The 21,179-nt window shown below is 36.6% G+C and overlaps 1 protein-coding gene across 1 annotated transcript in view; it reads right to left on the minus strand.

The window, feature by feature from the left end:
- DNAH12 (dynein axonemal heavy chain 12) overlaps positions 1-21,179 on the minus strand; it is a 399,320-nt gene that overhangs the window by 54,602 nt on the left and 323,539 nt on the right. The gene's annotated exons all lie outside the window — the stretch shown is intronic.

The following is a 21,179-nucleotide window of genomic DNA, read 5'->3' on the forward strand; positions in this document are numbered from 1 at the left end:
GATCCCACAATTTTGTTATAAATGATCTGATGTCATCATTTCTTATGGCTGAGTAGTATTCCATGGTGTATATGTGCCACATCTTCTTTATCCAGTCTTCTCTTCAAGGGCTTTTTGGTTGTTTCCATGTCTTGGCCACTGTGAACAATGCTGCAATGAACATGGGGGTGCATGTGTCTTTACATATCAATGTTTCTGAGTTTTTGGGGTATATACCCAGTAGAGGGATTGCTGGGTCATAAGGTAGTTCTATTTTCAGTTTTTTGAGGAACTACCATACTTTCTTCCATAATGGTTGTACTACTTTACATTCCCACCAACAGTGAATGAGGGTTCCTTTTTCTCCACAGACTCTCCAACATCTGCTTGTTAATAATAGCTAATCTAACAGGTGTGAGGTGGTATCTCATTGTAGTTTTGATTTGCATTTCTCTAATAACTAATGAAGATGAACATCTTTTCATATATCTGTTGACCATTTGTATTTCTTCCTGGGAGAAGTGTCTGTTCATGTCCTCTTCCCATTTTTTTATTGGGTTGTCTGTTTATTTGTTGTTGAGTTTTATGAGTTCTTTGGATATTTTGGATATTAGGCCCTTATCTGAGCTGTTGTTTGAAAATATCATTTCCCATTTAGTTGGCTGTCTGTTTATTTTGTTGTCAGTTTCTCTTGCTGAGCAAAAACTTTTTAGTCTGATGTAGTCCCATTCATTTATCTTTGCCTTCACTTTTCTTGCCTTTGGAGTCAAATTCATAAAATGCTTTTTAAAACCAAGGTCCATGAGTTTAGAACCTATGTCTCCTTCTATGTTCTTTATTGTTTCAGGTCTTATATTTAGGTCTTTGATCCATTTTGAATTAATTTTCGTACAAGGGGACAAACTGTAGTTGAGTTTCATTCTTTTGCACGTGGCTTTCCAGTTTTCCCAGCACCATTTATTGAAGAGGCTTTCTTTTCTCCATTGTGTGTTGTTGGCCCCTTTATCAAAAATTATTTGATCATATATATGTGGTTTTATTTCTGGACTTTCTATTCTGTTCCATTGGTCTGAGTGTCCATTTTTCTGCCAATACCATGCTGTTTGATTGTCATGGCTCTATAATATAGTTTGAAGTCAGGTATTGTAATGCCCCCAGCTTCGTTCTTTTTTAGGATTGCTTTGGTTATTCCGGATTTTTTATAGTTCTATATAAATCTGATGATTTTTGTTCCATTTCTTTAAAAAATGCCATAGGAATTTTGATGGGAATTGCATTAAATTTGTATATTGCTTTGGGTAATATGGCCATCTTGATTATATTATTCTTCCTATCCAAGAACAAAGAATATTCTTCTATCTCATTGTATCTTTTTCGATTTCCCTTAACAATGCTTTGTAGTTTTCATTATATAAGTCCTTTACATTCTTTGTTATGTTTATTTCTAGGTATTTTTTTGTTGTTGTTGCAATCATGGAGGGGATTATTTTTCTGAGTCCGTTCTCAAATGTTTTATTGTTGGCATATAGAAAAGCTATGGACTTTTGTATGTTAATTTTGTATTCTGCGACCTTACTGTATTGGCTTATTGTTTCTAGTAGTCTTTTTGTAGATTCTTTGGGGGTTTTGATGTATAGGATCGTATCATCTGCAAAAAGTGATAACTTTATTTTTTCTTTTCTGATATGGATGCCTTTTTTTTTCTCTTGTCTGATTGCTCTGGCTAGAACCTCTAGCACCACATTAAATAAGAGTGGAGAGAGTGGACAACCCTGTCTTGTTCCTGACTTAAAAGGGAAAGTCTTCAGTTTTGTGCTATTTAATATGATGTTAGCTGATGGTTTATCATAAATGGCCTTTATCATGTTGAGATATTTTCTTTCTATACCCATTTTGTTGAGAGTCTTAAACATAAAATTGTGTTGTATTTTATCGAATGCCTTTTCTGCATCTATTGATAAGATCATGTGGTTTTTGTTCTTTGTTTTGTTGATATGGTGTATATTACAAAACCGTTTTACATATGTTGAACCATCCTTGAGATTCTGGGATGAATCCCACTTGATCGTGATGTATTATTTTTTTAATATGTTGTATTTGATTTGCTAGTATTTTGTTTAGTATTTTAGCATCTGTATTCATTAGAGATATTGGTCTGTAGTTTTCTTTTTTTGTGCTTTCCTTGATGGTTTCGGGAGGAGGGCTATGTTGGCTTCATAAAATGTGTTTGGAAGTATTGCTTCTTCTTCAATTTTTTGGAAGACTTTGAGTAGAATAGGAACCAAGTTTTCTTTGAATGTTTGATAGAATTCGCTAGTATAACCGTCTGGGCCTGGACTTTTATTTTTTGGGAGGTTTTTAATAGTTTTTTCTATTTCTTCCCTACTAATTGGTCTGTTTAGGCTTTCTGCTTCTTCTTGACCCAGTCTAGGAAGGTTGTATTGTTCTAGAAATTTATCCATTTCTTCTAGATTGTTGAATTTAGTGGCATAAAGTTTTTTATAGTATTCTATAATAATTCTTTGTATATCTAAGATGTCTGTGGTTATTTCTCCTCTTTCATTTTGGATTTTGTTTATATGAGTTCTTTCTCTTTTTTCCTTGGTAAGTCTTGCCAAGGGTTTGTCAATTTTGTTGATCTTTTCAAAGAACCAGCTCCTTATTCTATTAATTTTTTCTATAGTTTTTCTGTTCTCTATTTCATTTATTTCTGCTCTGATTTTTATTGTCTCGTTTCTTTGGCTGGTTTTGGGTTGTCTTTGTTCTTCTTTTTCTAGTTCCTTAAGGTGTGAAGTTAAGTGGTTCACTTGGGCTCTCTCTTGTTTGTTCATATATGCCTGAAGTGATATGAACTTCCCTCTTATCACTGTTTTTGCTGCATCCCATAGATTCTGATATGTCATATTGTCATTTTCATTAGTATGTATATATCTTTTGATCTCTGCACTTATTTCTTCTTTGACCCATTCATTTTTTAAAAATATGTTGTTTAGTTTCCACATTTTTGTGGGGTTTTTTCCTCTTTTTTGCAGTTGAATTCTAGTTTCAAGGCTTTATGATCAGAAAATATGCTTGGTACAATTTCAATTTTTCTGAATTTGCTGATGTTTTTGTGGCCCAACATATGATCAATTCTTGAGAATGATCCATGTACACTGGAGAAAAATGTATACTCTGTCACTTTGGGATGAAATTTCCTGTAGATGTCTATCATATCCAGGTGCTCTAGTGTTTTGTTTAAGGCCAATATATCTTTATTGATTCTTTGTTTGGATGACCGATCTAGAGCCGTCAGCAGTGTATTGAGGTCTCCAAGTATGATTGTATTCTTGTCAGTTTTTGTTTTATGGTCAATAAGTAGCTGTCTTATATATTTTGGTGCTCCTTGGTTTGGTGCATTATATTAAGAATTGTTATGTCTTCTTGATTCAGCATCCCCTTAATCATTATGAAATGACCATTTTTGTCTCTGAGTACTTTTGCTGTCTTGTATTCAGCATTATCAGATATGAGTATTGCTACACCTGCTTGTTTTTGGATGTTATTTTCTTGGAGTATTGTTTTCCAGCCTTGCACTTTGAATTTGTTTTTATCCTTGTTGCTTAGATGAGTTTCTTGTACGCAGCAAACAGTTGGATTTTCTTTTTTAATCCATTCTGCTACTCTGTGCCTTTTTATTGGTGAGTTTAATCCGTTTACATTTAGTGTAATTATTGACACTTGTGGGTTCCCTATTGCCATTTTATACATTGTTTTCTGTTAGTTTTGTGTCTTGTTTGATTCTTCTCTTTTGTTTTTCTATCTTTTGTTTTTGTTTGGTTGTATTCCATACATCTTTCCTCTGTTGCTACCTTTTTCAAGTCATGTGCTTTTGTGGTGGTTTTTTCAAGGCTGGTTATCATTAAGTAATAAAAAGGGTTCCTACCCTGTTCATTGTAGTGCATTATCTTGTGAGTATTTTTGCACTCCATCATCCTTTGCTACTGTTAATCTCTGTCTTCTCTCCCCCCCCCCTTTTTTTTTGTTGTCACAGTTTAAATTTGGTTTTATTGTGTACTTGGTGGAGCTTTTACTTGTGGTTTTGTTTTTTTTTGTTCTTTGGATCTGGTTGGAAAACCCCCTTTAGTAATTCCTGGAGTGGGGGTTTCTGATGATAAGTTCTCTAATCTTTTCTGTATCTGTGAATGTTTTTTATTCTCATATTTGAAGAATAGCTTTGATGGGTATAGTATTTGTGGCTGAAAGTTCCTCTCCTTCAGTGACTTAAATATTGGGGTCCACTCTCTTCTAGCTTGTAGAGTTTCTATTGAGAAATCCGATGATAATCTAATGGGCCTTCCTTTATATGTTGTATTCTTCTTTTCCCTGGCTGCCTTTAGTATTTTTTCTTTGTTGTTGGATTGTGCCAATTTCATTATGATGTACCTTGGAGTAGGTTTGTTGGGGTTAAGAAAACGTGGAGTTCTGTTTGCTTCTTGAATTTGTAGCTTTAGTTCTTTCCACAGGCTTGGGAACTTCTTTATTATTTGTTTGAATATGTTCTCCATTCCATTTTCTCTCTCTTCTCCCTCTGATATACCTATTATTCTTTTTGATGGAGTCAGACAATTCCTGTAGGGCTTTCTCATTTTTTTAAATTTTTGAGTCTCTTTCTTCTTCTTTCTGTTGTGCCTCAAGTTGCTTTTCTTCTATTCACTAATCCTACCTTCTATCTGGCCTGTTCTATTAGCTAAGCTTGTTACCTCATTTTTCAGCTTGTGAATTGAGTTTTTCATCTCTGTTTGATTTATTTTTATAGTTTCAATTTCCTTGGTAATACATTCTTTGTGTTCGTTGAGTTGTTTTCTGAGCTCCCTAAATTGCTTTTCTGTGTTTTCTTGTATATATCTGAGTATTTTTAGGATTTCTATTTTAAATTCTCTGTCATTTAGCTTCAAGGTTTCCAATATATTAAATTTTTTCTCCACAGATTTTTCCTCATTTATCTGTGCTACCTCTCTGTCTTTTGTATCCATGATATTTGATTTTTTTTTCCTTAATGGCATCTGAGGGTGGTTTTGTTGATAGTAGTAATGAGAATTAATAAACAATAAAAAGTTAAAAAAATAAAAAATGAAAAAGAATAAATAAAAAAAATTATTATTATTCCCCCTTTTTTTTCTTCTCCTCTCCTCTTCCCTCCTTCTTGAGAAAATCTTGTGGTGAACTGTGAATTATATTGTGCTAAATAGAACAAGAACTACCTATAATGGAGGGCCTGAATTGGGGAGAAGTGATAAAGGGGCAAAAAGGGGTGTATGGACCCACAAAATGCAAAAAAGGAAAAAATTTGGGTGAAGAATAAAATGATTTGCTTTTAGGTGATGGTTGACTAAGAGATATGATGAGAGGAATAAGAGGAAAACAGGAAAAAGGGGGAAAATATTTAAAAATTACTATTGTATTTAGTGGAGCAAGAACTAGATAAAATGGAGAGCCAGGGTTGGGAGCACTGCTAGTGAGTTAAAAAAGCAAAGTAAAAAACCCCCAAAGTGCCACAAAGAAAAATTTGAGTCCCAGATAAAGTTATTTGTTCATGGTTGAGAATTGAATGAGAGGAAAAGTAAAGGAGAAAAGAAGAAACTAATATAGAGGGAGAAAAAAAAAGAAAGAGGAAAACACAAAAAGAAGAAAAAAGAATAAAAGGAGAGAGAGTTAAGGGTTTTGGAGTGCAACCCTCATAGAGAGAAAGGAAGAAGAAAGAAAAGATAATGGGAGATGTAACACTTATGGGTAGTGTAGTTCAAGGAGACGAGAGAGTAAGACCAGCAGAGAATTAAACAACCAAATTGGAAGAGGAAGAAAATAATCAAAACAAGAAGATAAGAGAAACAAACAAACAAATATAATAAAATGGGATAGGTTATATAAAGTCTGTGGATTATTCTTGATTTTAAGAGGTTATCTTCTTGCTTTTTCTTTTCTCTCCCTCTTCCTGGTCGGTGACTCTGTACCCTGGGTTCTGCCCCTGTGGCACGCTTAGGTAGAGGTTTGCAGTTGATCTATGGTGATGTCATATATTGGGCTTTAGTCTCGTTGGCAGTCGAAGCTCATAGCATTTGCTGGCTCTGCCAATGAGAGAGTCAGTATTCCCGGAGCCTCTCTCCTAGTCTTTCCTTTCTGAATTAGCAGCCTGATGATCCAGCTATGGGGTTGCTGCTGCCTCTGCCTGGAGAGTTAGAGGCTCAAAGAGCTGGCAAATCCCCACTCTATTCCCACTCAGGACAGGGCTCAGCGTAAGGCTCAATGAGTCAGAGCCTCTAGCATAATCAGGTGGGGCTTCGGCCCACACAAAGACCTATGACTCTGCCCCTCTGTCCGGCTTGCACGCTGACCAGGAGATCGGGCTGGCTGCCTGTCACTCTGAGTGAGGCACCCCGCCCGCACAGAAAAGTTTGAATGTAGGGAATTTTGCTCCCACTCACTCCCCACACACTGCTTTTCAGGGCACAGGGGCGACCCCGAGACTCTGGTTTTGGCCCACACAAAGGCCTCTGACCCTGCCCCTCTTTCCAGTAACATGGGCGCCCACTCCCGGGGCTCTAGGAGGAATCTCTCGCCCACTATCTGCACACACCGACCAGGAGATCGGGCGGGTGGCTGTCCCAAGTGCCTTTCTTTGTATGGGTTTGGCATGAGCATTAGCTTGTGTTGACTGGGTTGCCACAAGCACAGTTTTTCCTCGGCTTGGATGTCCGTGCCACAGCCTGTTTCGGATGTTTGTGCCGCAGTCTGGTTCTATTCACACCTTATGCCTGCCTTAGTTCCTATACTATCAGTTCCCAGTGAAAGCAGCCCTTATTTAGGTTAGTGAGGAAGGCGGAGTGTTTCTTCCTCCTTATTTCCTTTGGGGTTGATTATATATTTAGTCAATTTTTTGCTCAATCATACCTTTGGGTTTAGTGTGGAACTTCTGGAGGCTCTGAGGATAGATTTTTCTGTCTCTGGTTGAAGATCTTGTTGAATTTTTGGGGAGACTTATCGGTATCGCTCCTTATGGCATCATTTCTCTGACATCTAGCCCCTATCTGGTTTTCTTTGTGTCCCTCCCCTCCACCCTCTCCCTCTCTTTCCCTCATCTCCCCCATCCCGTAACCACCACACTCTTGTCCATGTCTCTTAGTCTCATTTTTATGTCCCACCTAAGTATGGAATCATGCAGTTCTTAGTTTTTTTCTGATTTACTTATTTCATTCCATATAATGTTATTAAGATCCATCCATTTTGTTGTAAATAATCCGATGTTGTGATTTCTTATGGTTGAGTAGTATTTCATAGTGTATATATGCCACATCTTCTTTATCCAGTCATCTATTGAAGGACTTTTTGTTTGTTTCCATGTCTTGGTCACTATGAACAATGCTACAATGAACATGGGGCTGCGTGTGTCTTTACGTATCAGTGTTTTTGAGTTATGTGGGTTTATTCCCAGTAGAGGGATTGCTGGGTCATATGGTAGTTCTATTTTCAATTTTTTGAGTAACCACCATACTTTCTTCCATAGTGGTTGTACTACTTTGCATTCCCACCAACAGTGGATGAGGGTTCCTTTTTCTCCACAGCCTCTCCTACACTTGTTATTACCTGTCTTGTTGGTAATAGCTAATCTAACAGATGTGAGGTGGTATCTCATTGTAGTTTTGATTTGCATTTCTCTAATAACTAATGAAGATGAACATCTTTTCATATATCTGTTGGCCATTTGTATTTCTTCCTGGGAGAAGTGTCTGTTCATGTCCTCTTCCCATTTTTTTATTGGATTGTTTGTTTATTTGTTGTTGAGTTTTATGAGTTCTTTGGATATTTTGGATATTAGGCCCTTATCTGAGCTGTTGTTTGAAAGTATAATCTCCCATTTAGTTGGCTGTCTGTTAATTTTGTTCTCAGTTTCTCTTGCTGTGAAAAAACTTCTTAGTCTGATGTGGTCCCATTCATTTATCTTTGCCTTCACTTCCCTTGCCTTTGGAGTCAAATTCATAAAATGCTCTTTAAAACCCAGGTCCATGAGTTTAGTACCTATGTCTCCTTCTATGTAGTTTATTGTTTCAGGTCTTATATTTAGGTCTTTGACCCATTTTGAATTAATTTTCGTACAAGGGGACAAACTGTAGTCAAGTTTCATTCTTTTGCATGTGGCCTTCCAGTTTTCCTAGGGCCACTTATTGAAGAGGCTTTCTTTTCTCCATTGTGTGTTGTTGGCCCCTTTATCAAAAATTATTTTACCATATATATGTGGTTTTATTTCTGGACTTTCTGTTCTGTTCCATTGGTCTGAGTGTCTATTTTTCTGCCAATACCATGCTGTTTTGATTGTGGTGGATCTATAATATAATTGGAAGTCAGGTATTGTAATGCCCCCAGCTTCATTCTTTTTTCTTAGGATTGCTTTGGCTAATCGGGGTTTTTTATAGTTCCATATAAATCTGATGATTTTTGTTCCATTTCTTTAAAAAATGTCATTAGAATTTTGATGGGAATTGCATTAAATTTGTATATTGCTTTAGGTAATATGGTCATTTTGATTATATTTATTCTTCCTATCCAAGAACAAGGAATATTTTTTTATTTTATTGTATCTTTTTCGATTTCCCTTAACAATGCTTTGTAGTTTTCATTATATAGGTCCTTTACATTCTTTGTTATGTTTATTCCTAGGTATTTTATTTATTTTGTTGCAACCGTTAAAGGGATTATTTTTTTTAGTTCATTTTTTAATGTTTCATTGTTGGCATATAGAAAGGCTATGGACTTTTGTATATTAATTTTGTATCCTGCAACCTTACTATACTGGTTTATTGTTTCTAGTAATCCTTTTGTGGAGTCTTTCGGGTTTTTCATGTATAGGATCATATCATCTGCAAAAAGTGAATCCTTTACTTCTTCTTTTCCAATATGAATGCCTTTTATTTCTTTATCTTGTCTGATTGCTCTGGCCAGAACTTCTAGCACCATGTTAAATAAGAGTGGAGAGAGTGGACAACCCTGTCTTGTTCCTTATTTAAGGGGGAAAGTCCTTAGTTTTATGCCATTTAATATGATGTTAGCTGATGGTTTATCATAAATGGCCTTTATTATGTTGAGATATTTTCCTTCTATACTCATTTTGTTGAGTGTTTTAAACATAAAATTGTGTTGTATTTTATTGATGCCTGTTCTGCATCTATTGATAAGATCATGTGGTTTTTGTTCTTTGTTTTGTTGATATGGTGTATTATGGTAACTGTTTTATGTATGTTGAACCATCCTTGAGATTCTGGGATGAATCCCACTTGATCGTGATGTATTATTTTTTAAACATGTTGTTGTATTTGATTTGCTAGTATTTTGTTTAGTATTTTAGCATCTGTATTCATTAGAGATATTGGTCTGTAGTTTTCTTTTTTTGTTCCATCCTTACTGGGTTTTGGTATGAGGGTTATGTTGGCCTCATAAACTGTGTTTGGAAGTATTGCTTCTTCTTCAATTTTTTGGAAGACTTTGACTGCTTTTTAATCCACTCGTCCATTGACAGATACTTGGGCTGTTTCCAGATCTTCACTATTGTGAACAATGCTGCCATAAACATGGAGGCACATTTCTTATTTTGAGTCAGTGATATGGTGTTCTTGGGGTATATTCCTAAAAGTGTGATGTCTGGGTCAAAAGGCAGTTCCATTTTTAATTTTTTGAGGAATCTCCATACTGTTTTCCACAGTGGCTGCACCAGTCTGCATTCCCACCAGCAGTGCAGGAGGGTTCCCTTTTCTCCACATCCTCGCCAGCACTTATTCTGTGTTGTTTTGTTGATGAGCGCCATTTTGACTGGTGTGAGGTGGTATCTCATTGTGGTTTTAATGGACCTGGAAACTATTATGAAATAAGCCAGGCAGAGAAAGAAAAATATCACATGACTTCACTCATTTGAGGAATCCAAGAAACAATGTGAACTGAGGAATGAAATTAAACCTGAAGAGAAGGGGAGAGGGGGCTGATGGGATGGGGACAAGGGAGATATTGAGGGGAATACAGAGGAGGGGGGATGAATTCAGGGCGACACTAGAATTTATGTAAACACAATAAATTAAATAGATAAATAAGCAAACAAACAAATTAAAATGACAAAAGACACAGTTTGAAGGGACAGAATAAGCATTAGAAGCAGACTCATATATGTCAGAGATGTAATTATCAGACTGGAAATTTAAAACAACTGTGATTAGTACAATGAGAGCTCTTAGAAAAGTGGGCAGCATTCACAAACAAATGAGTAAATGCAAGTTGAGAGAGGGAAACTCGAAGAAAGAAATAAAAGGAAATGCTAGAAATCAAAAACATTGTAACAGAAATAAAGAATTCCTTTGATATGCCCATCAAAAGACTAGATACAGCCTAGAAAAGAGTCCATGAGCCTGACCTGTGGTGGCAGTGTGGATAGAGCCTTGGCCTGGAATGCTGAGGTTGCTGGTTTGAAGTCCAGGGCTTGCCAGGTCAAAGCACATATGAGAAACAACTACTGTGATGCTTCCTGTTCCTCCCCCCTCACCTTTCTCTCTTTCTCCTGTCTCTAAAGTCAATAAATAAAAACTTAAAAAAAAAATAAAAAGAATTCGCAAGCTTGAAGAAATATTAATGGAAACTTGAAAAACTGAAATGAAAAAAGATGAAAGAATGAAAATATCCAAACCTGAGGCAATTACGAAAGGTCTACTATATATACTATATAGTGCATCCTTGAGTAATGTTGTTTCCTTATAATGTTGATGAGATGCTGTAGGAACGTATATAAATTAGCCTACAATAAAATTAGTTTTGTTGTATGTCATTTCACTTAAAGTCACAGAACCTATCAACAACATTAAGTGAGGACTTACTGTATACATAATGGGAATAGCAGAAGGAGAAGAAAGAAAAAGAAAAAAACAAACAAAAATTTGAAGTAATAATGACAGAATTTTCCAAAACAAGTGATAGATACCAAATCACAGACACAGGAAGCTGAGAGAACACCAAGCAGGATAAAAAAAACAACAACAAAAAAACTACACTTAGGCATAGAAAATCAAAGACAAAGAGAAAATCTTGAAAGAAGAGAGAAGACAAAAAAACCAAAACAAACAAACAAACCCCCCCACCAACAAAAAACGACCTCATATATATTGATAGAAGAGCAAGGGTAAGAATTACAATAAAACTTTCTTCAGATAATGCAAGCAAGATAAGAAGAGTAGAATTAAATTTTGAAAGTGTTGAAAAAAGAAGTTAACAGTTTAGAGTTGTGCATACAACTGAATTATCCTCCAAAAGTGAAGGAGAAATAAATTTTTTTCTCAGACAAAAATTGAGGGATTTGTCACCAGTAGCCTGTCTTGTACGATATGTTAAAAAAGATACTTTCCTTCAAAAAGAAGGAAAAGTATATAGGTCATAAATTGGGGTTTATATAAAAAAGGAAGAGTATAAGAGAAGGAATAAATGAAACTAAAGTAAAATTTTTATTTTTTAAGTCTTAAATGATATAACGAATAATTTTTTGTTCAAAAGAATACTAACAACAATGAGTTCCATGATGAAATATAGCTTGTATATAAGTGAAATGAATGACATCAATATTATAAGAAACAGGAAGGAAAAATTGAGAATACTATGTGATAAGTCATTGTACTATTCAGGTAGTAATATAGTGTTATTTGAAAGAGAACTTGGATTGGTTGTAAATGTATATAAAAAATTCAAGTGCAACCACTAAAAAAGTTTTAAAGTATATATAATTGGTATAAAAAATCATACACAATGCTCAATTAAAACCAGTAAAAGCAGCCTTGGCCAGGTATCTCAGTTTGGTTGGAGCATCATTTCAATACACCAAAGTTGCAGGTTCAATCCCTGGTCAGGGCACATACAAGAATTAACCAAAAAATGCATGAAAAAGTGGAACAAAACAATGTTTCTCTCTCTCTCAAATCAATCAATAAAAATTAAACAAACAAACAAACAAAAAAACCCCCCAAAAAAGCCTGACCAGGCGGTAGTGTAGTGGATAGAGTCAGATTGGGACATAGAAGACACAGGTTCAAAACCCCAAGGTTGATGGCCTGAGAGTGGGCTCATCTGGCTTGAGCATGGGCTCACCAGCTTGAGCACAGGGTTGTTGGTTTGAGCATGGGATCATAGACATGACCCCATGGTCACTGGCTTGAGCCCAAGGTCGGTGGATTGAGCAAGGGGTCACTCGCTCTGCTGTAGCCCCCCGCTCCAGGCATATATGAGAAAGCAATCAATGAACAACTAAGGTGCTGCAACAAAGAATTGATGTTTCTCGTCTCTCTACCTGTCTGTCTGTCTGTCCCTATCTGTCGCTCTCTCTGTCTCTGTCTCTCTTTCTCTCTCTGTCACACACACACACCAGAAAAAGACAAAAACAACAAAATACAAGGACAATAAATAAAAATTAATAAACAATATAGTAGATATTAACCCATCAATATCAATGGTTCAATGATCACTTTAAATGTCAGTGGTTTCAATATATCAATTAAAATACAGAGATTGTCAGAGAAAATATGAAAAAAAACAAAATCCAAACCCAAATATATGTTGTCTACAAGAAGACTGCTTTAACTGTAAAAACATGAAAAATATTAAAAGAAAAGAGATGGAGAAGATATGCCAAGCTAACACTAATCAAAAGAAAGGTAGAGTACTGTAGTTATATTACTTGAGACAACATAATAATAAATGGGTCAATTTTCCAAAATAAAAAAAGAGCAAAAAATCATTAATGTGTATGGAACTAACAACACAGTGTCAAAACATATAGACAAAACCTGATGGAACTATAAGAATAAATAGATTAATCCACTATTATAGTTGGAGATTTCAGCACCTGTCCAACAGTAATGTACAGATACAGCAGCAGATCAGTGAAGAACATATTTGAACTAAACAGTACCATTAATCAATTGAATATAATTGACATCTATAGAATACAGCATCAGAATACACATTCTTTTCAACCTTATATGTAACATTCTGGGTCACATTCTGGGCCATGAAACATACCTTAACAAATTTAAAAGAAGAGAAGTCATATAAAGTATATTCTCAGACTATAATGAAATTAAACTAGAAACCTATGACAGAGATAGCTGGAAAACCCCAAAATATTTGGTAATTAAACAGCAAACTTCTAAATAATATGAGTCAAAGAACACAATTATCCAAATTTGTGGGATGTAGCAAAAGCAATGCTCAGAGGGATCTAAAATCAATTATCTAGGCTTCCACCTTAGGATAGTAAAAAAGAAGAGCAAATTAAATCCAAAGTAATCAGAAGTGAAGAAATTTTAAAAAAAGAGCAAAAATCAATAACATTAAAAAAATTAAAAATTAATAAAGAAAAACCAATGAAACTAAAAGTAGGTTCTTTGAAAAGATCAATAAAATCGATAAACCTCTCACTAGGTTAACTAAGAAAAAAGAGAGAAGACACAAAGCACAAATATTAGAAATGAAAGAGGGCCTCACTACTGATTCCATTGACACTAAAAAGATAATAAAGGAACATTAGGAATAATTCTGTGCCGACAAATTTGGTAACCTAATTGAAATGCATCAATTCATTGGAAGTACAACCTGCAAGAATTCACACAAAGAGCAAAAGATAATCCAAATATAACTTATTAGTCTGCTTGTGCTTATTTAACAAAACATCACAGCCTGGGTTGCATAAACAACATACATTTATTTTCTCACAGTTATGGAGGCTAGAACTCCATAATCAAGGTTCTGGCTGATGTGGTTTCTGGTGAGGCCTTTTTTCCTGGCTTATAAATAGCCACCTTCTCATTGTCCTACCATGGCCTTTTCCCTGCCTATGGAGAGAGAGCTGTGATGTCTCTCCTTCTTTTTGTTTTTCTAAGGGCATAAATTGTAACAGATCAGGGCCACACCGTTGTGACCTCATCTGACTTGAATTACTTCCTTAGCCTCATCTCCAAATACAGCAAAAATGTAGGCTAGGGTTTCAATATATAACATTCATGTATCTATTCAATAAATTGAATCAATAATAACCAAGCCCTGGCTGGCTTGCTCAGTGGTTAGAACATTGGCTTGGTATATGGATGTCCTGGGTTTGATTGCTGATGAGGGCACACAAGAGAAGTGACTATTTGCTTCTCTTCCCCTTCATCTCTCTTTTCTCTCCTCTTTCCCCTCCCACAGCCAGTGGCTTGATTGGTTTGAGCATTGGCCCCTGGTGCTGAGGATAGCTCGGTTGGCCCAAGGGTCAGCCTCAGGTGCTAAAAATAGCTTGGTTGAGTTGAGCATCAGCCCAAGACAGGGGTTGCTGAGTGGAACCCAGTCAAGGCATATGCAAGAGTTTGTCTTACTATCTCCCCTCCTCTCACTTAAAAAAGAAAAAAAGATTAATAACCTTTCAAAACAGAAAGCACCGTGGATGGGTTTGGCACCATGCCACATATTTAGAAAGATGTTATACCATTTGCTTAACATTTGTTCCAGGAAATAGCAGAAGGAATACTTAAAAAATTTTTTTTCCATAGATTTGAGAGAGGAGAGAGAGAGAAATGAAGGGAGAGAAAGAGAAAGGGAGAGAGAAAGAGAAACATCAACTAGTTCTACTTATTTGCTTTATTTAGTTGTGTACTCATTGACTGCTTCTTGTACATTCTCCAACTGGAGATCAAACTCATAACTTTGGTGTACGGGGATGGCACTTTATCCACTGAGCCACTTGACCAGCATTATCCTAATATTAAATGCAACAAAGACATTATAAGACAAAAAAACTACAGACTAGTATCTCTCATGAGCATGTAAAAAAAATATTCAAATGCTGGCAAATTTAATCCACAATGTATAAAAAGAATTATACTCCACAACTGAGTGGGATTTATTTCAGGTATGCAAGGCTGGTTCAACATTCAAAAATCAATAGTGTAATCTATCATGTCAACAAGCTGAAGAAAACAAATCACATGATTATATTAGTAGATATAGAAAAAAATTGACAAAAATCCAATACACTTTCTTTTCTTTTCTTTTTTTACAGAGACAGAGAGAGAGAGTCAGGGAGAGAGGGATAGAAAGGGACAGACAGACAGGAACGGAGAGAGATGAGAAGCATCAATTATCAGTTTTTTGTTGCAACACCTTAGTTGTTTATTGATTGCTTTCTCATATGTGCCTTGACTATGGACCTTCAGCAGACTGAGTAATCCCTTGCTCGAGCCAGCAACCTTGGGTTCAAGCTGGTGAGCTTTGCTCAAACTAGATGAGCCTGCGCTCAAGCTGGTGACCTCGGGGTCTCGAACCTGGGTCCTCCATATCCCAGTCCAATGCTCTATCCACTGTGCCACTGCCTGGTCAGGCCCCAATATACTTTCATAATAAAAATTTTCAGCAAACTAGGAACACAGGGGAAATTTCTCAACTTTATACAGAGCATCTGCAAAACACACATACAACTATATCACACTTAAACATGAGAAACTAGCTCTCCCAATAAGATCAGGAACAGGACGGGATGTCCCCTTTCACCACCTCTTTTCAACATCATACTGGAAGTTCTTGCTAGTACAATAAGATAAGAAAACATAAATGATGAATATATTAGAATGAAGAAAACAAAACTGTCTTTGTTCACAGATGACATGACTATCTAGATAGAAAATCCCAAAGAATTGAAAAAACTCATGGAACTAATAAGTGAATATAGCAAGGTTGCATGATACACTGTTAATATGCAAAAGTCGGTCACTTTCCCATATGTCAGCAACAAACAAGTGGAATTTGAAATAAAAAACACAATATCATTTGTATTAGCATCCCCAAAATGAAATATTTAGGTATAAATCTAACAAATCTTGTACCAAAGTTATATAAAGAAAACTACAGAAACCAGAAGATGGCAATGAAGTAGGCAGACGTTACAACTCCCACCTCCCAGAACCAAAGTGGATTACAACTTAACTTGGGAACAATCATCTTGAAAAACCAACTTTGGACTAAACTAAGAGGAATCTATAACAAAGGATCACTGAAGAAACCACACTGAGATTGGTAGGAAGGGCGGAGATGCAGAAAGGGCTGCCTCGCTCTCAGGAGTGAGCGGCAGCCTGGAGGGTCTCTCATGGCCGGGGGGGGGGGTTGCCTGGAGAGTTGCAGGTCCTCAGCCCCAGGACCAGAGCCCCAGCCTAGAGCCCCAAAGACTAGAAGAGGCATATGGTCAGTATTTAGCTGAAAGAAGAGCCGGGTTACTGTTTGTGAGAGGGAAACAGAACTCTCAATCCCAGGCTCCGTCTTAAAGGGACCATGCAGAAAACCTCATTGACAGCCACTTACCCAGGGCTCTGGAAAGCAGGGAGCACTGAGAGGACTGGAGTTCCAAGAGGAGAGTGTAATCTCAGAGGCACAAGGAGAGACTATGGGAGACAGCCACCCTAACCCCTGTTCTGAGTTATTCCCCAAATCAAAAGTGGCCATTTTTCCTGGGAGAAGTACATCAGCAAAGGGAAGCAATTACCCCACCCACCTGAGGCTCTTTTACTCCAGTCAGAGCAAAGAGTCACTTAGAAGCAAGGGTGCATAGGAACCCAGGAATTGAGTGCTGAGGTCTGGGCTACACTGCCGTCCCACACTGCTGAGTGCCCTCAGAATGACAGGTGAGCTGGCTGCAGCAGCAGCACCTGAAGAGGCGGCCTGGGTGGTGGTGGTGGTAGGGCCAGGTGAGGCAGTGGGGGCCCAGCATAGCGAACCACACACCCATGTGCAACAGGGGCCCAACAAGGTGGCCCATGCTGTGGCCCGCGAGCCCGCACACCCGGCGGAGTCAGTGCCTGAGAGCCTGAGGAGGCTGCTGTAGGCCTTTGGACAGAACACACCTAGGGAATACAGAGGCCACAACCACTGGCCAAGAGTATATAAAAGCCAGCCTAGGAGTGCAGCTGATATTTACAATGGCATCTGGGCCTAGCAGAGGCAGCCACAAATTCTGGATCACCTGTAGCTCCACGGAGGTTGCTAAGGGCAAGTAATAAGCAGTTGACTCCCACTGGTCTGAGCCAGGTTCAGGCCAGGGAGGTCCAGGGCTGGCACATCCAGCAGCCAGATATGGAGAGCATCAGCTCAGGACCTAACAACCCTAGTTAGAGTGGTATCTTAAGAAAGGGCTCCTCACATCTGACCCAGCTAAGGCATAGGAAATGCCAACACAAATAGCAAAAAGAGCAGTAGCAGCAGACAAGTAGCACACAGCAGATTACAAACAACAACTGAGGCCAACCCAAGAAGATCTACAACCAACACAACTGGAAGCTAAGGGCAGACAACACCAACCCTATACTCAGCTAGCTACACAAACAGCACACCCAAAGGAGCAGTCTGTACACAGACAAAATGGAAAGACAGAGAAATGCAATCCAAATGAATCAACAAGAGAAATCTCCAGAAAAGAAATTGAATGAGATGGAAATAACCAAGATACTGGATGCAGAGTTTAAAATTATGATAGTTAGATTGCTCAAGGATCTTAGAGCAACAATGGATGGACATAATGACCACCTAAATAGATACTAAGCATCAAAAAGGACAGTGAAATCATAAAAAAAAAAACCCAGACAGAAATAACAAATACAATATCAGAAATGAAGACTACACTAAAAGGAATTAAAAGCAGGCTGGATTAAGCAGAGGGTCGAATCAGCGATTTAGAGAACAAGATAAACAAAAGCATGAAAGCAGAACAGCAAAAATAAAAGAGAATCAAAAAGTCAGAGGAAACTCTGAGAAACCTCTGTGACATCATAAAGAGTAACAACATCTGCATCATAGGGGTTCCTGAAGGAGAAGAAAAGAACAAGGGATAGAGAACCTGATTGAAGAAAACATAGCTAAAAACTTCCCATAATTGATGAAGGAAAAAGTCACACAAATTCAAGAAGCACAGAGTATCATTTAAAGTCCTCACAAAGAGACCTACACCAAGACACATCATAATTAAAATAACAAAATTAAGAGACAAAAAAAGAATACTAAAAGCTGCAAGACAAAAGCAGTCAATTACCTACAGAAGAGTCCCTATAAGGATGACATCTGACATCTCAACAGAAACACTAGTAGCCAGAAGTAAATGGCAAAAAATATTGAAAGTAATGCAAAACAAGAGCCTACAACCAAGACTTCTTTATCCAGCAAGATTATCATTTAAAATTGAAGGAGAAATAAAAAGCTTCCCAAACAAAAAAACATCAAGGAATTCATTACAACCAAACAAATGCTGCAAGAAATGTTAAGGGGCCTGTTGTGAACAGAACAAAGGGGAAAAAATCTAGAAAAAGAGGAATATACATTTAAAGAATAAAATAGCAATAAACAACTACATATCAATAATAACCAGAAATGTAAATGGATTAAATGCTCCAATCAAAAGACATAGAATAGCTGCATAGATAAGAAAACAGGACCCATACATATGTTCTCTACAAAAGACCCACCTCAAAACAAAAGATACACATAGACTAAAAGTGAAGAAATGGAAAAAAATATATCATGCAAATGGAAATGAAAAAAAAAAGCTGTGGTAGCAATACTTATTTCTGACAAAATAGACTTTAAAACAAAGGCTCTAGTAAGGGATAATAAAGGTCACTACATAATGATACAGAGAGCAGTCCAACAGGAAGATATAACCATTACAAATATCTATGCATCTAATATAGGAGCACCTAAATATATAAAGCAGATTTTGATTGACATAAAGGATGAGATCAACAGCAATACTGTAGTAGTTGGGGATTTTAATACCCTACTAACATCAATAGATAGATCCTCAAGAAAGAAAGAAAAAAGAAACAGCAGCTTTAAAGGACACACTAGATTAACTGGATTTAATAGATATCTTCAGAACCTTTCACCCTAAAGCAGTAGAATATTCATTCTTTTCAAGTGCTCATGATACATTCTCTAGGATAGACCACATGTTAGGAAACAAAATGAGTCTCAATAAATTTTAGAAGATTAAAATCATATCAAGCATCTTCTCTGATCACAATAGCATAAAACTAGAAATCAACTACAATAGAAAAACTGAAAAACATTCAAACACTTGGAAACTAAATAGCATGTTATTAAATAATAAATGGGTTAACAATGAGATCAAGGAAGAAATAAAAAATTTACTTGAAACAAATGAAAATGAACATACAACAACTCAAAGTTAATGGGACACAGCAAAAGCAGTCCTGAGAGGGAAGTTCATAGCATTATAGGCATACCATAAGAAGCAAGAAAAAGCTCAAATAAAAAACTTATTCCTGTATCTAAAAGAACTAGAAAAAGAACAGTAACTCAAGCCCAGAGGAAGTAGAAGGAAGGAACAATAAAGATGAGAGTGGAAATAAATGACATAGAGGCTAAAAAACAATACAGAGGATCAATGAAACCAAGAGCTGGTTCTTTGAAAAGGTAAGCAAGATTGATGAACCTTTAACCAGACTGACCAAGAAAAAAAGAGAGAGGACTCAAATAAATAAAATTAGAAATGAGACTGGAGAAGTAACAGCTGACATAGCAGAAATACAAAGGACTGTAAGAAAATACTATGAAGAACTGTATGCCAAAAAATTAGACAACCTAGGTGAAATGGACAAATTCCTTGAAAAATATAATCTTTCAAAAATCAATTTGAAAGAATCAGAAAACTGAAACAGACCAATTACAACAAATGAGACTGAAATAGTTATCAAAAGCTCCCAACAAAGAAAAGTCCTAGCCAGATGGCTTTACAGGCAAATTCTACCAAATATTCACAGAAGAACAAACTCCTATCCTTCTCAAGCTCTTTCAAAAATTTCAAGAGGAGGGAAGACTTCCAAGCTCCTTTTATGAGGCAAGCATAGTCCTCATTCCAAAACCTGGCAAAGACACTACAAAAAAAGAAAACTATAGGCGAATATCCCTGATAAATTTAGATGCTAAAATACTCAACAAAATATTAGCAAACTGGATCCAGCAATACATGAAAAAAATCATACATCATGATTAAGTGGGATTTATTCTGGGAGGCAAAGCTGGTACAATATTTGCAAATCAATCAATGTAATTCATCACATAAACAAAAAGAAGGAGAAAAATCACATGATAATATCAATAGATGCAGAAAAAGCATTTGATAAAATCCAGCACCCATTTTTGATCAGAACTCCCAGCAAAGTTGAAATGCAGGGCACATACCTCAACACGTAAAGGCCATCTATGACAAACCCACAGCCAATATCACAATCAATGGGCAAAATTAAAAGCAATCCCCTTAAGATCAGGAACAAGGCAGGGGTGCTCCCTTTCACCACTCTTATTCAATATAGTTCTGGAAGTCCTAGCCACAGCAATCAGACAAGAAGAAAAAATAAAAGGCATCCAAATTGGAAAAAAAGAAGTAAAATTATCATTATTTGCTGATGATATGATACTGTATAAAAAACCCTAAAGTCACAGTCAATAAACTACTGGACCTGATAAAGGAATTCAGTAAAGTGTCAGGAAATAAAATTAATACTCAGAAATCAGAGGCATTTTTATATACCAACAATGATCTGCCTGAAAGAGAAATTAAGAAAACAATCCCCTTCACTATTGCAACAAAGAAAATAAAATACCTAGGAGTAAACTTAACCAAGGAGGTTAAAGACTTGTACTTAGAAAATTATAAAACATTGATAAAGAAATCAAGGGAGATACAAACAAGTGGCAGCATATACCGTGTTCATGGCTAGGAAGAATAAACATCATTAAAATGTCCATTTTATCCAAAGCAATTTAGAAATTCAATGCAATTCCTATTAAAAGACCAAGGACATACTTCAAAGATATAGAACAAATATTCCAAAAATTCATATGGAACCAAAAAAGAACACGAATAGCCTCAGCAATCTTGAAAAAGAAGAATAAAGTGGGTGTTATCACACTTCCTGATATCAAGTTATACTACAAGGCCATTGTACTCAATACAGCTTGGTACTGGCATAAGAACAGGTATACAGATCAATGAAACAGAACAGAGAACCCAGAAATAAACCCACACCTTTATGGACAACTGATATATGACGAAGGAGGTAAGAGCATACAATGGAGTAAAGACAGTCTCTTTAACAAATGATGCTGGG

This window comes from Saccopteryx leptura, chromosome 10 (genome assembly GCF_036850995.1).
Source record: "Saccopteryx leptura isolate mSacLep1 chromosome 10, mSacLep1_pri_phased_curated, whole genome shotgun sequence".
Classification (NCBI taxonomy): Eukaryota; Metazoa; Chordata; class Mammalia; order Chiroptera; family Emballonuridae; genus Saccopteryx; species Saccopteryx leptura.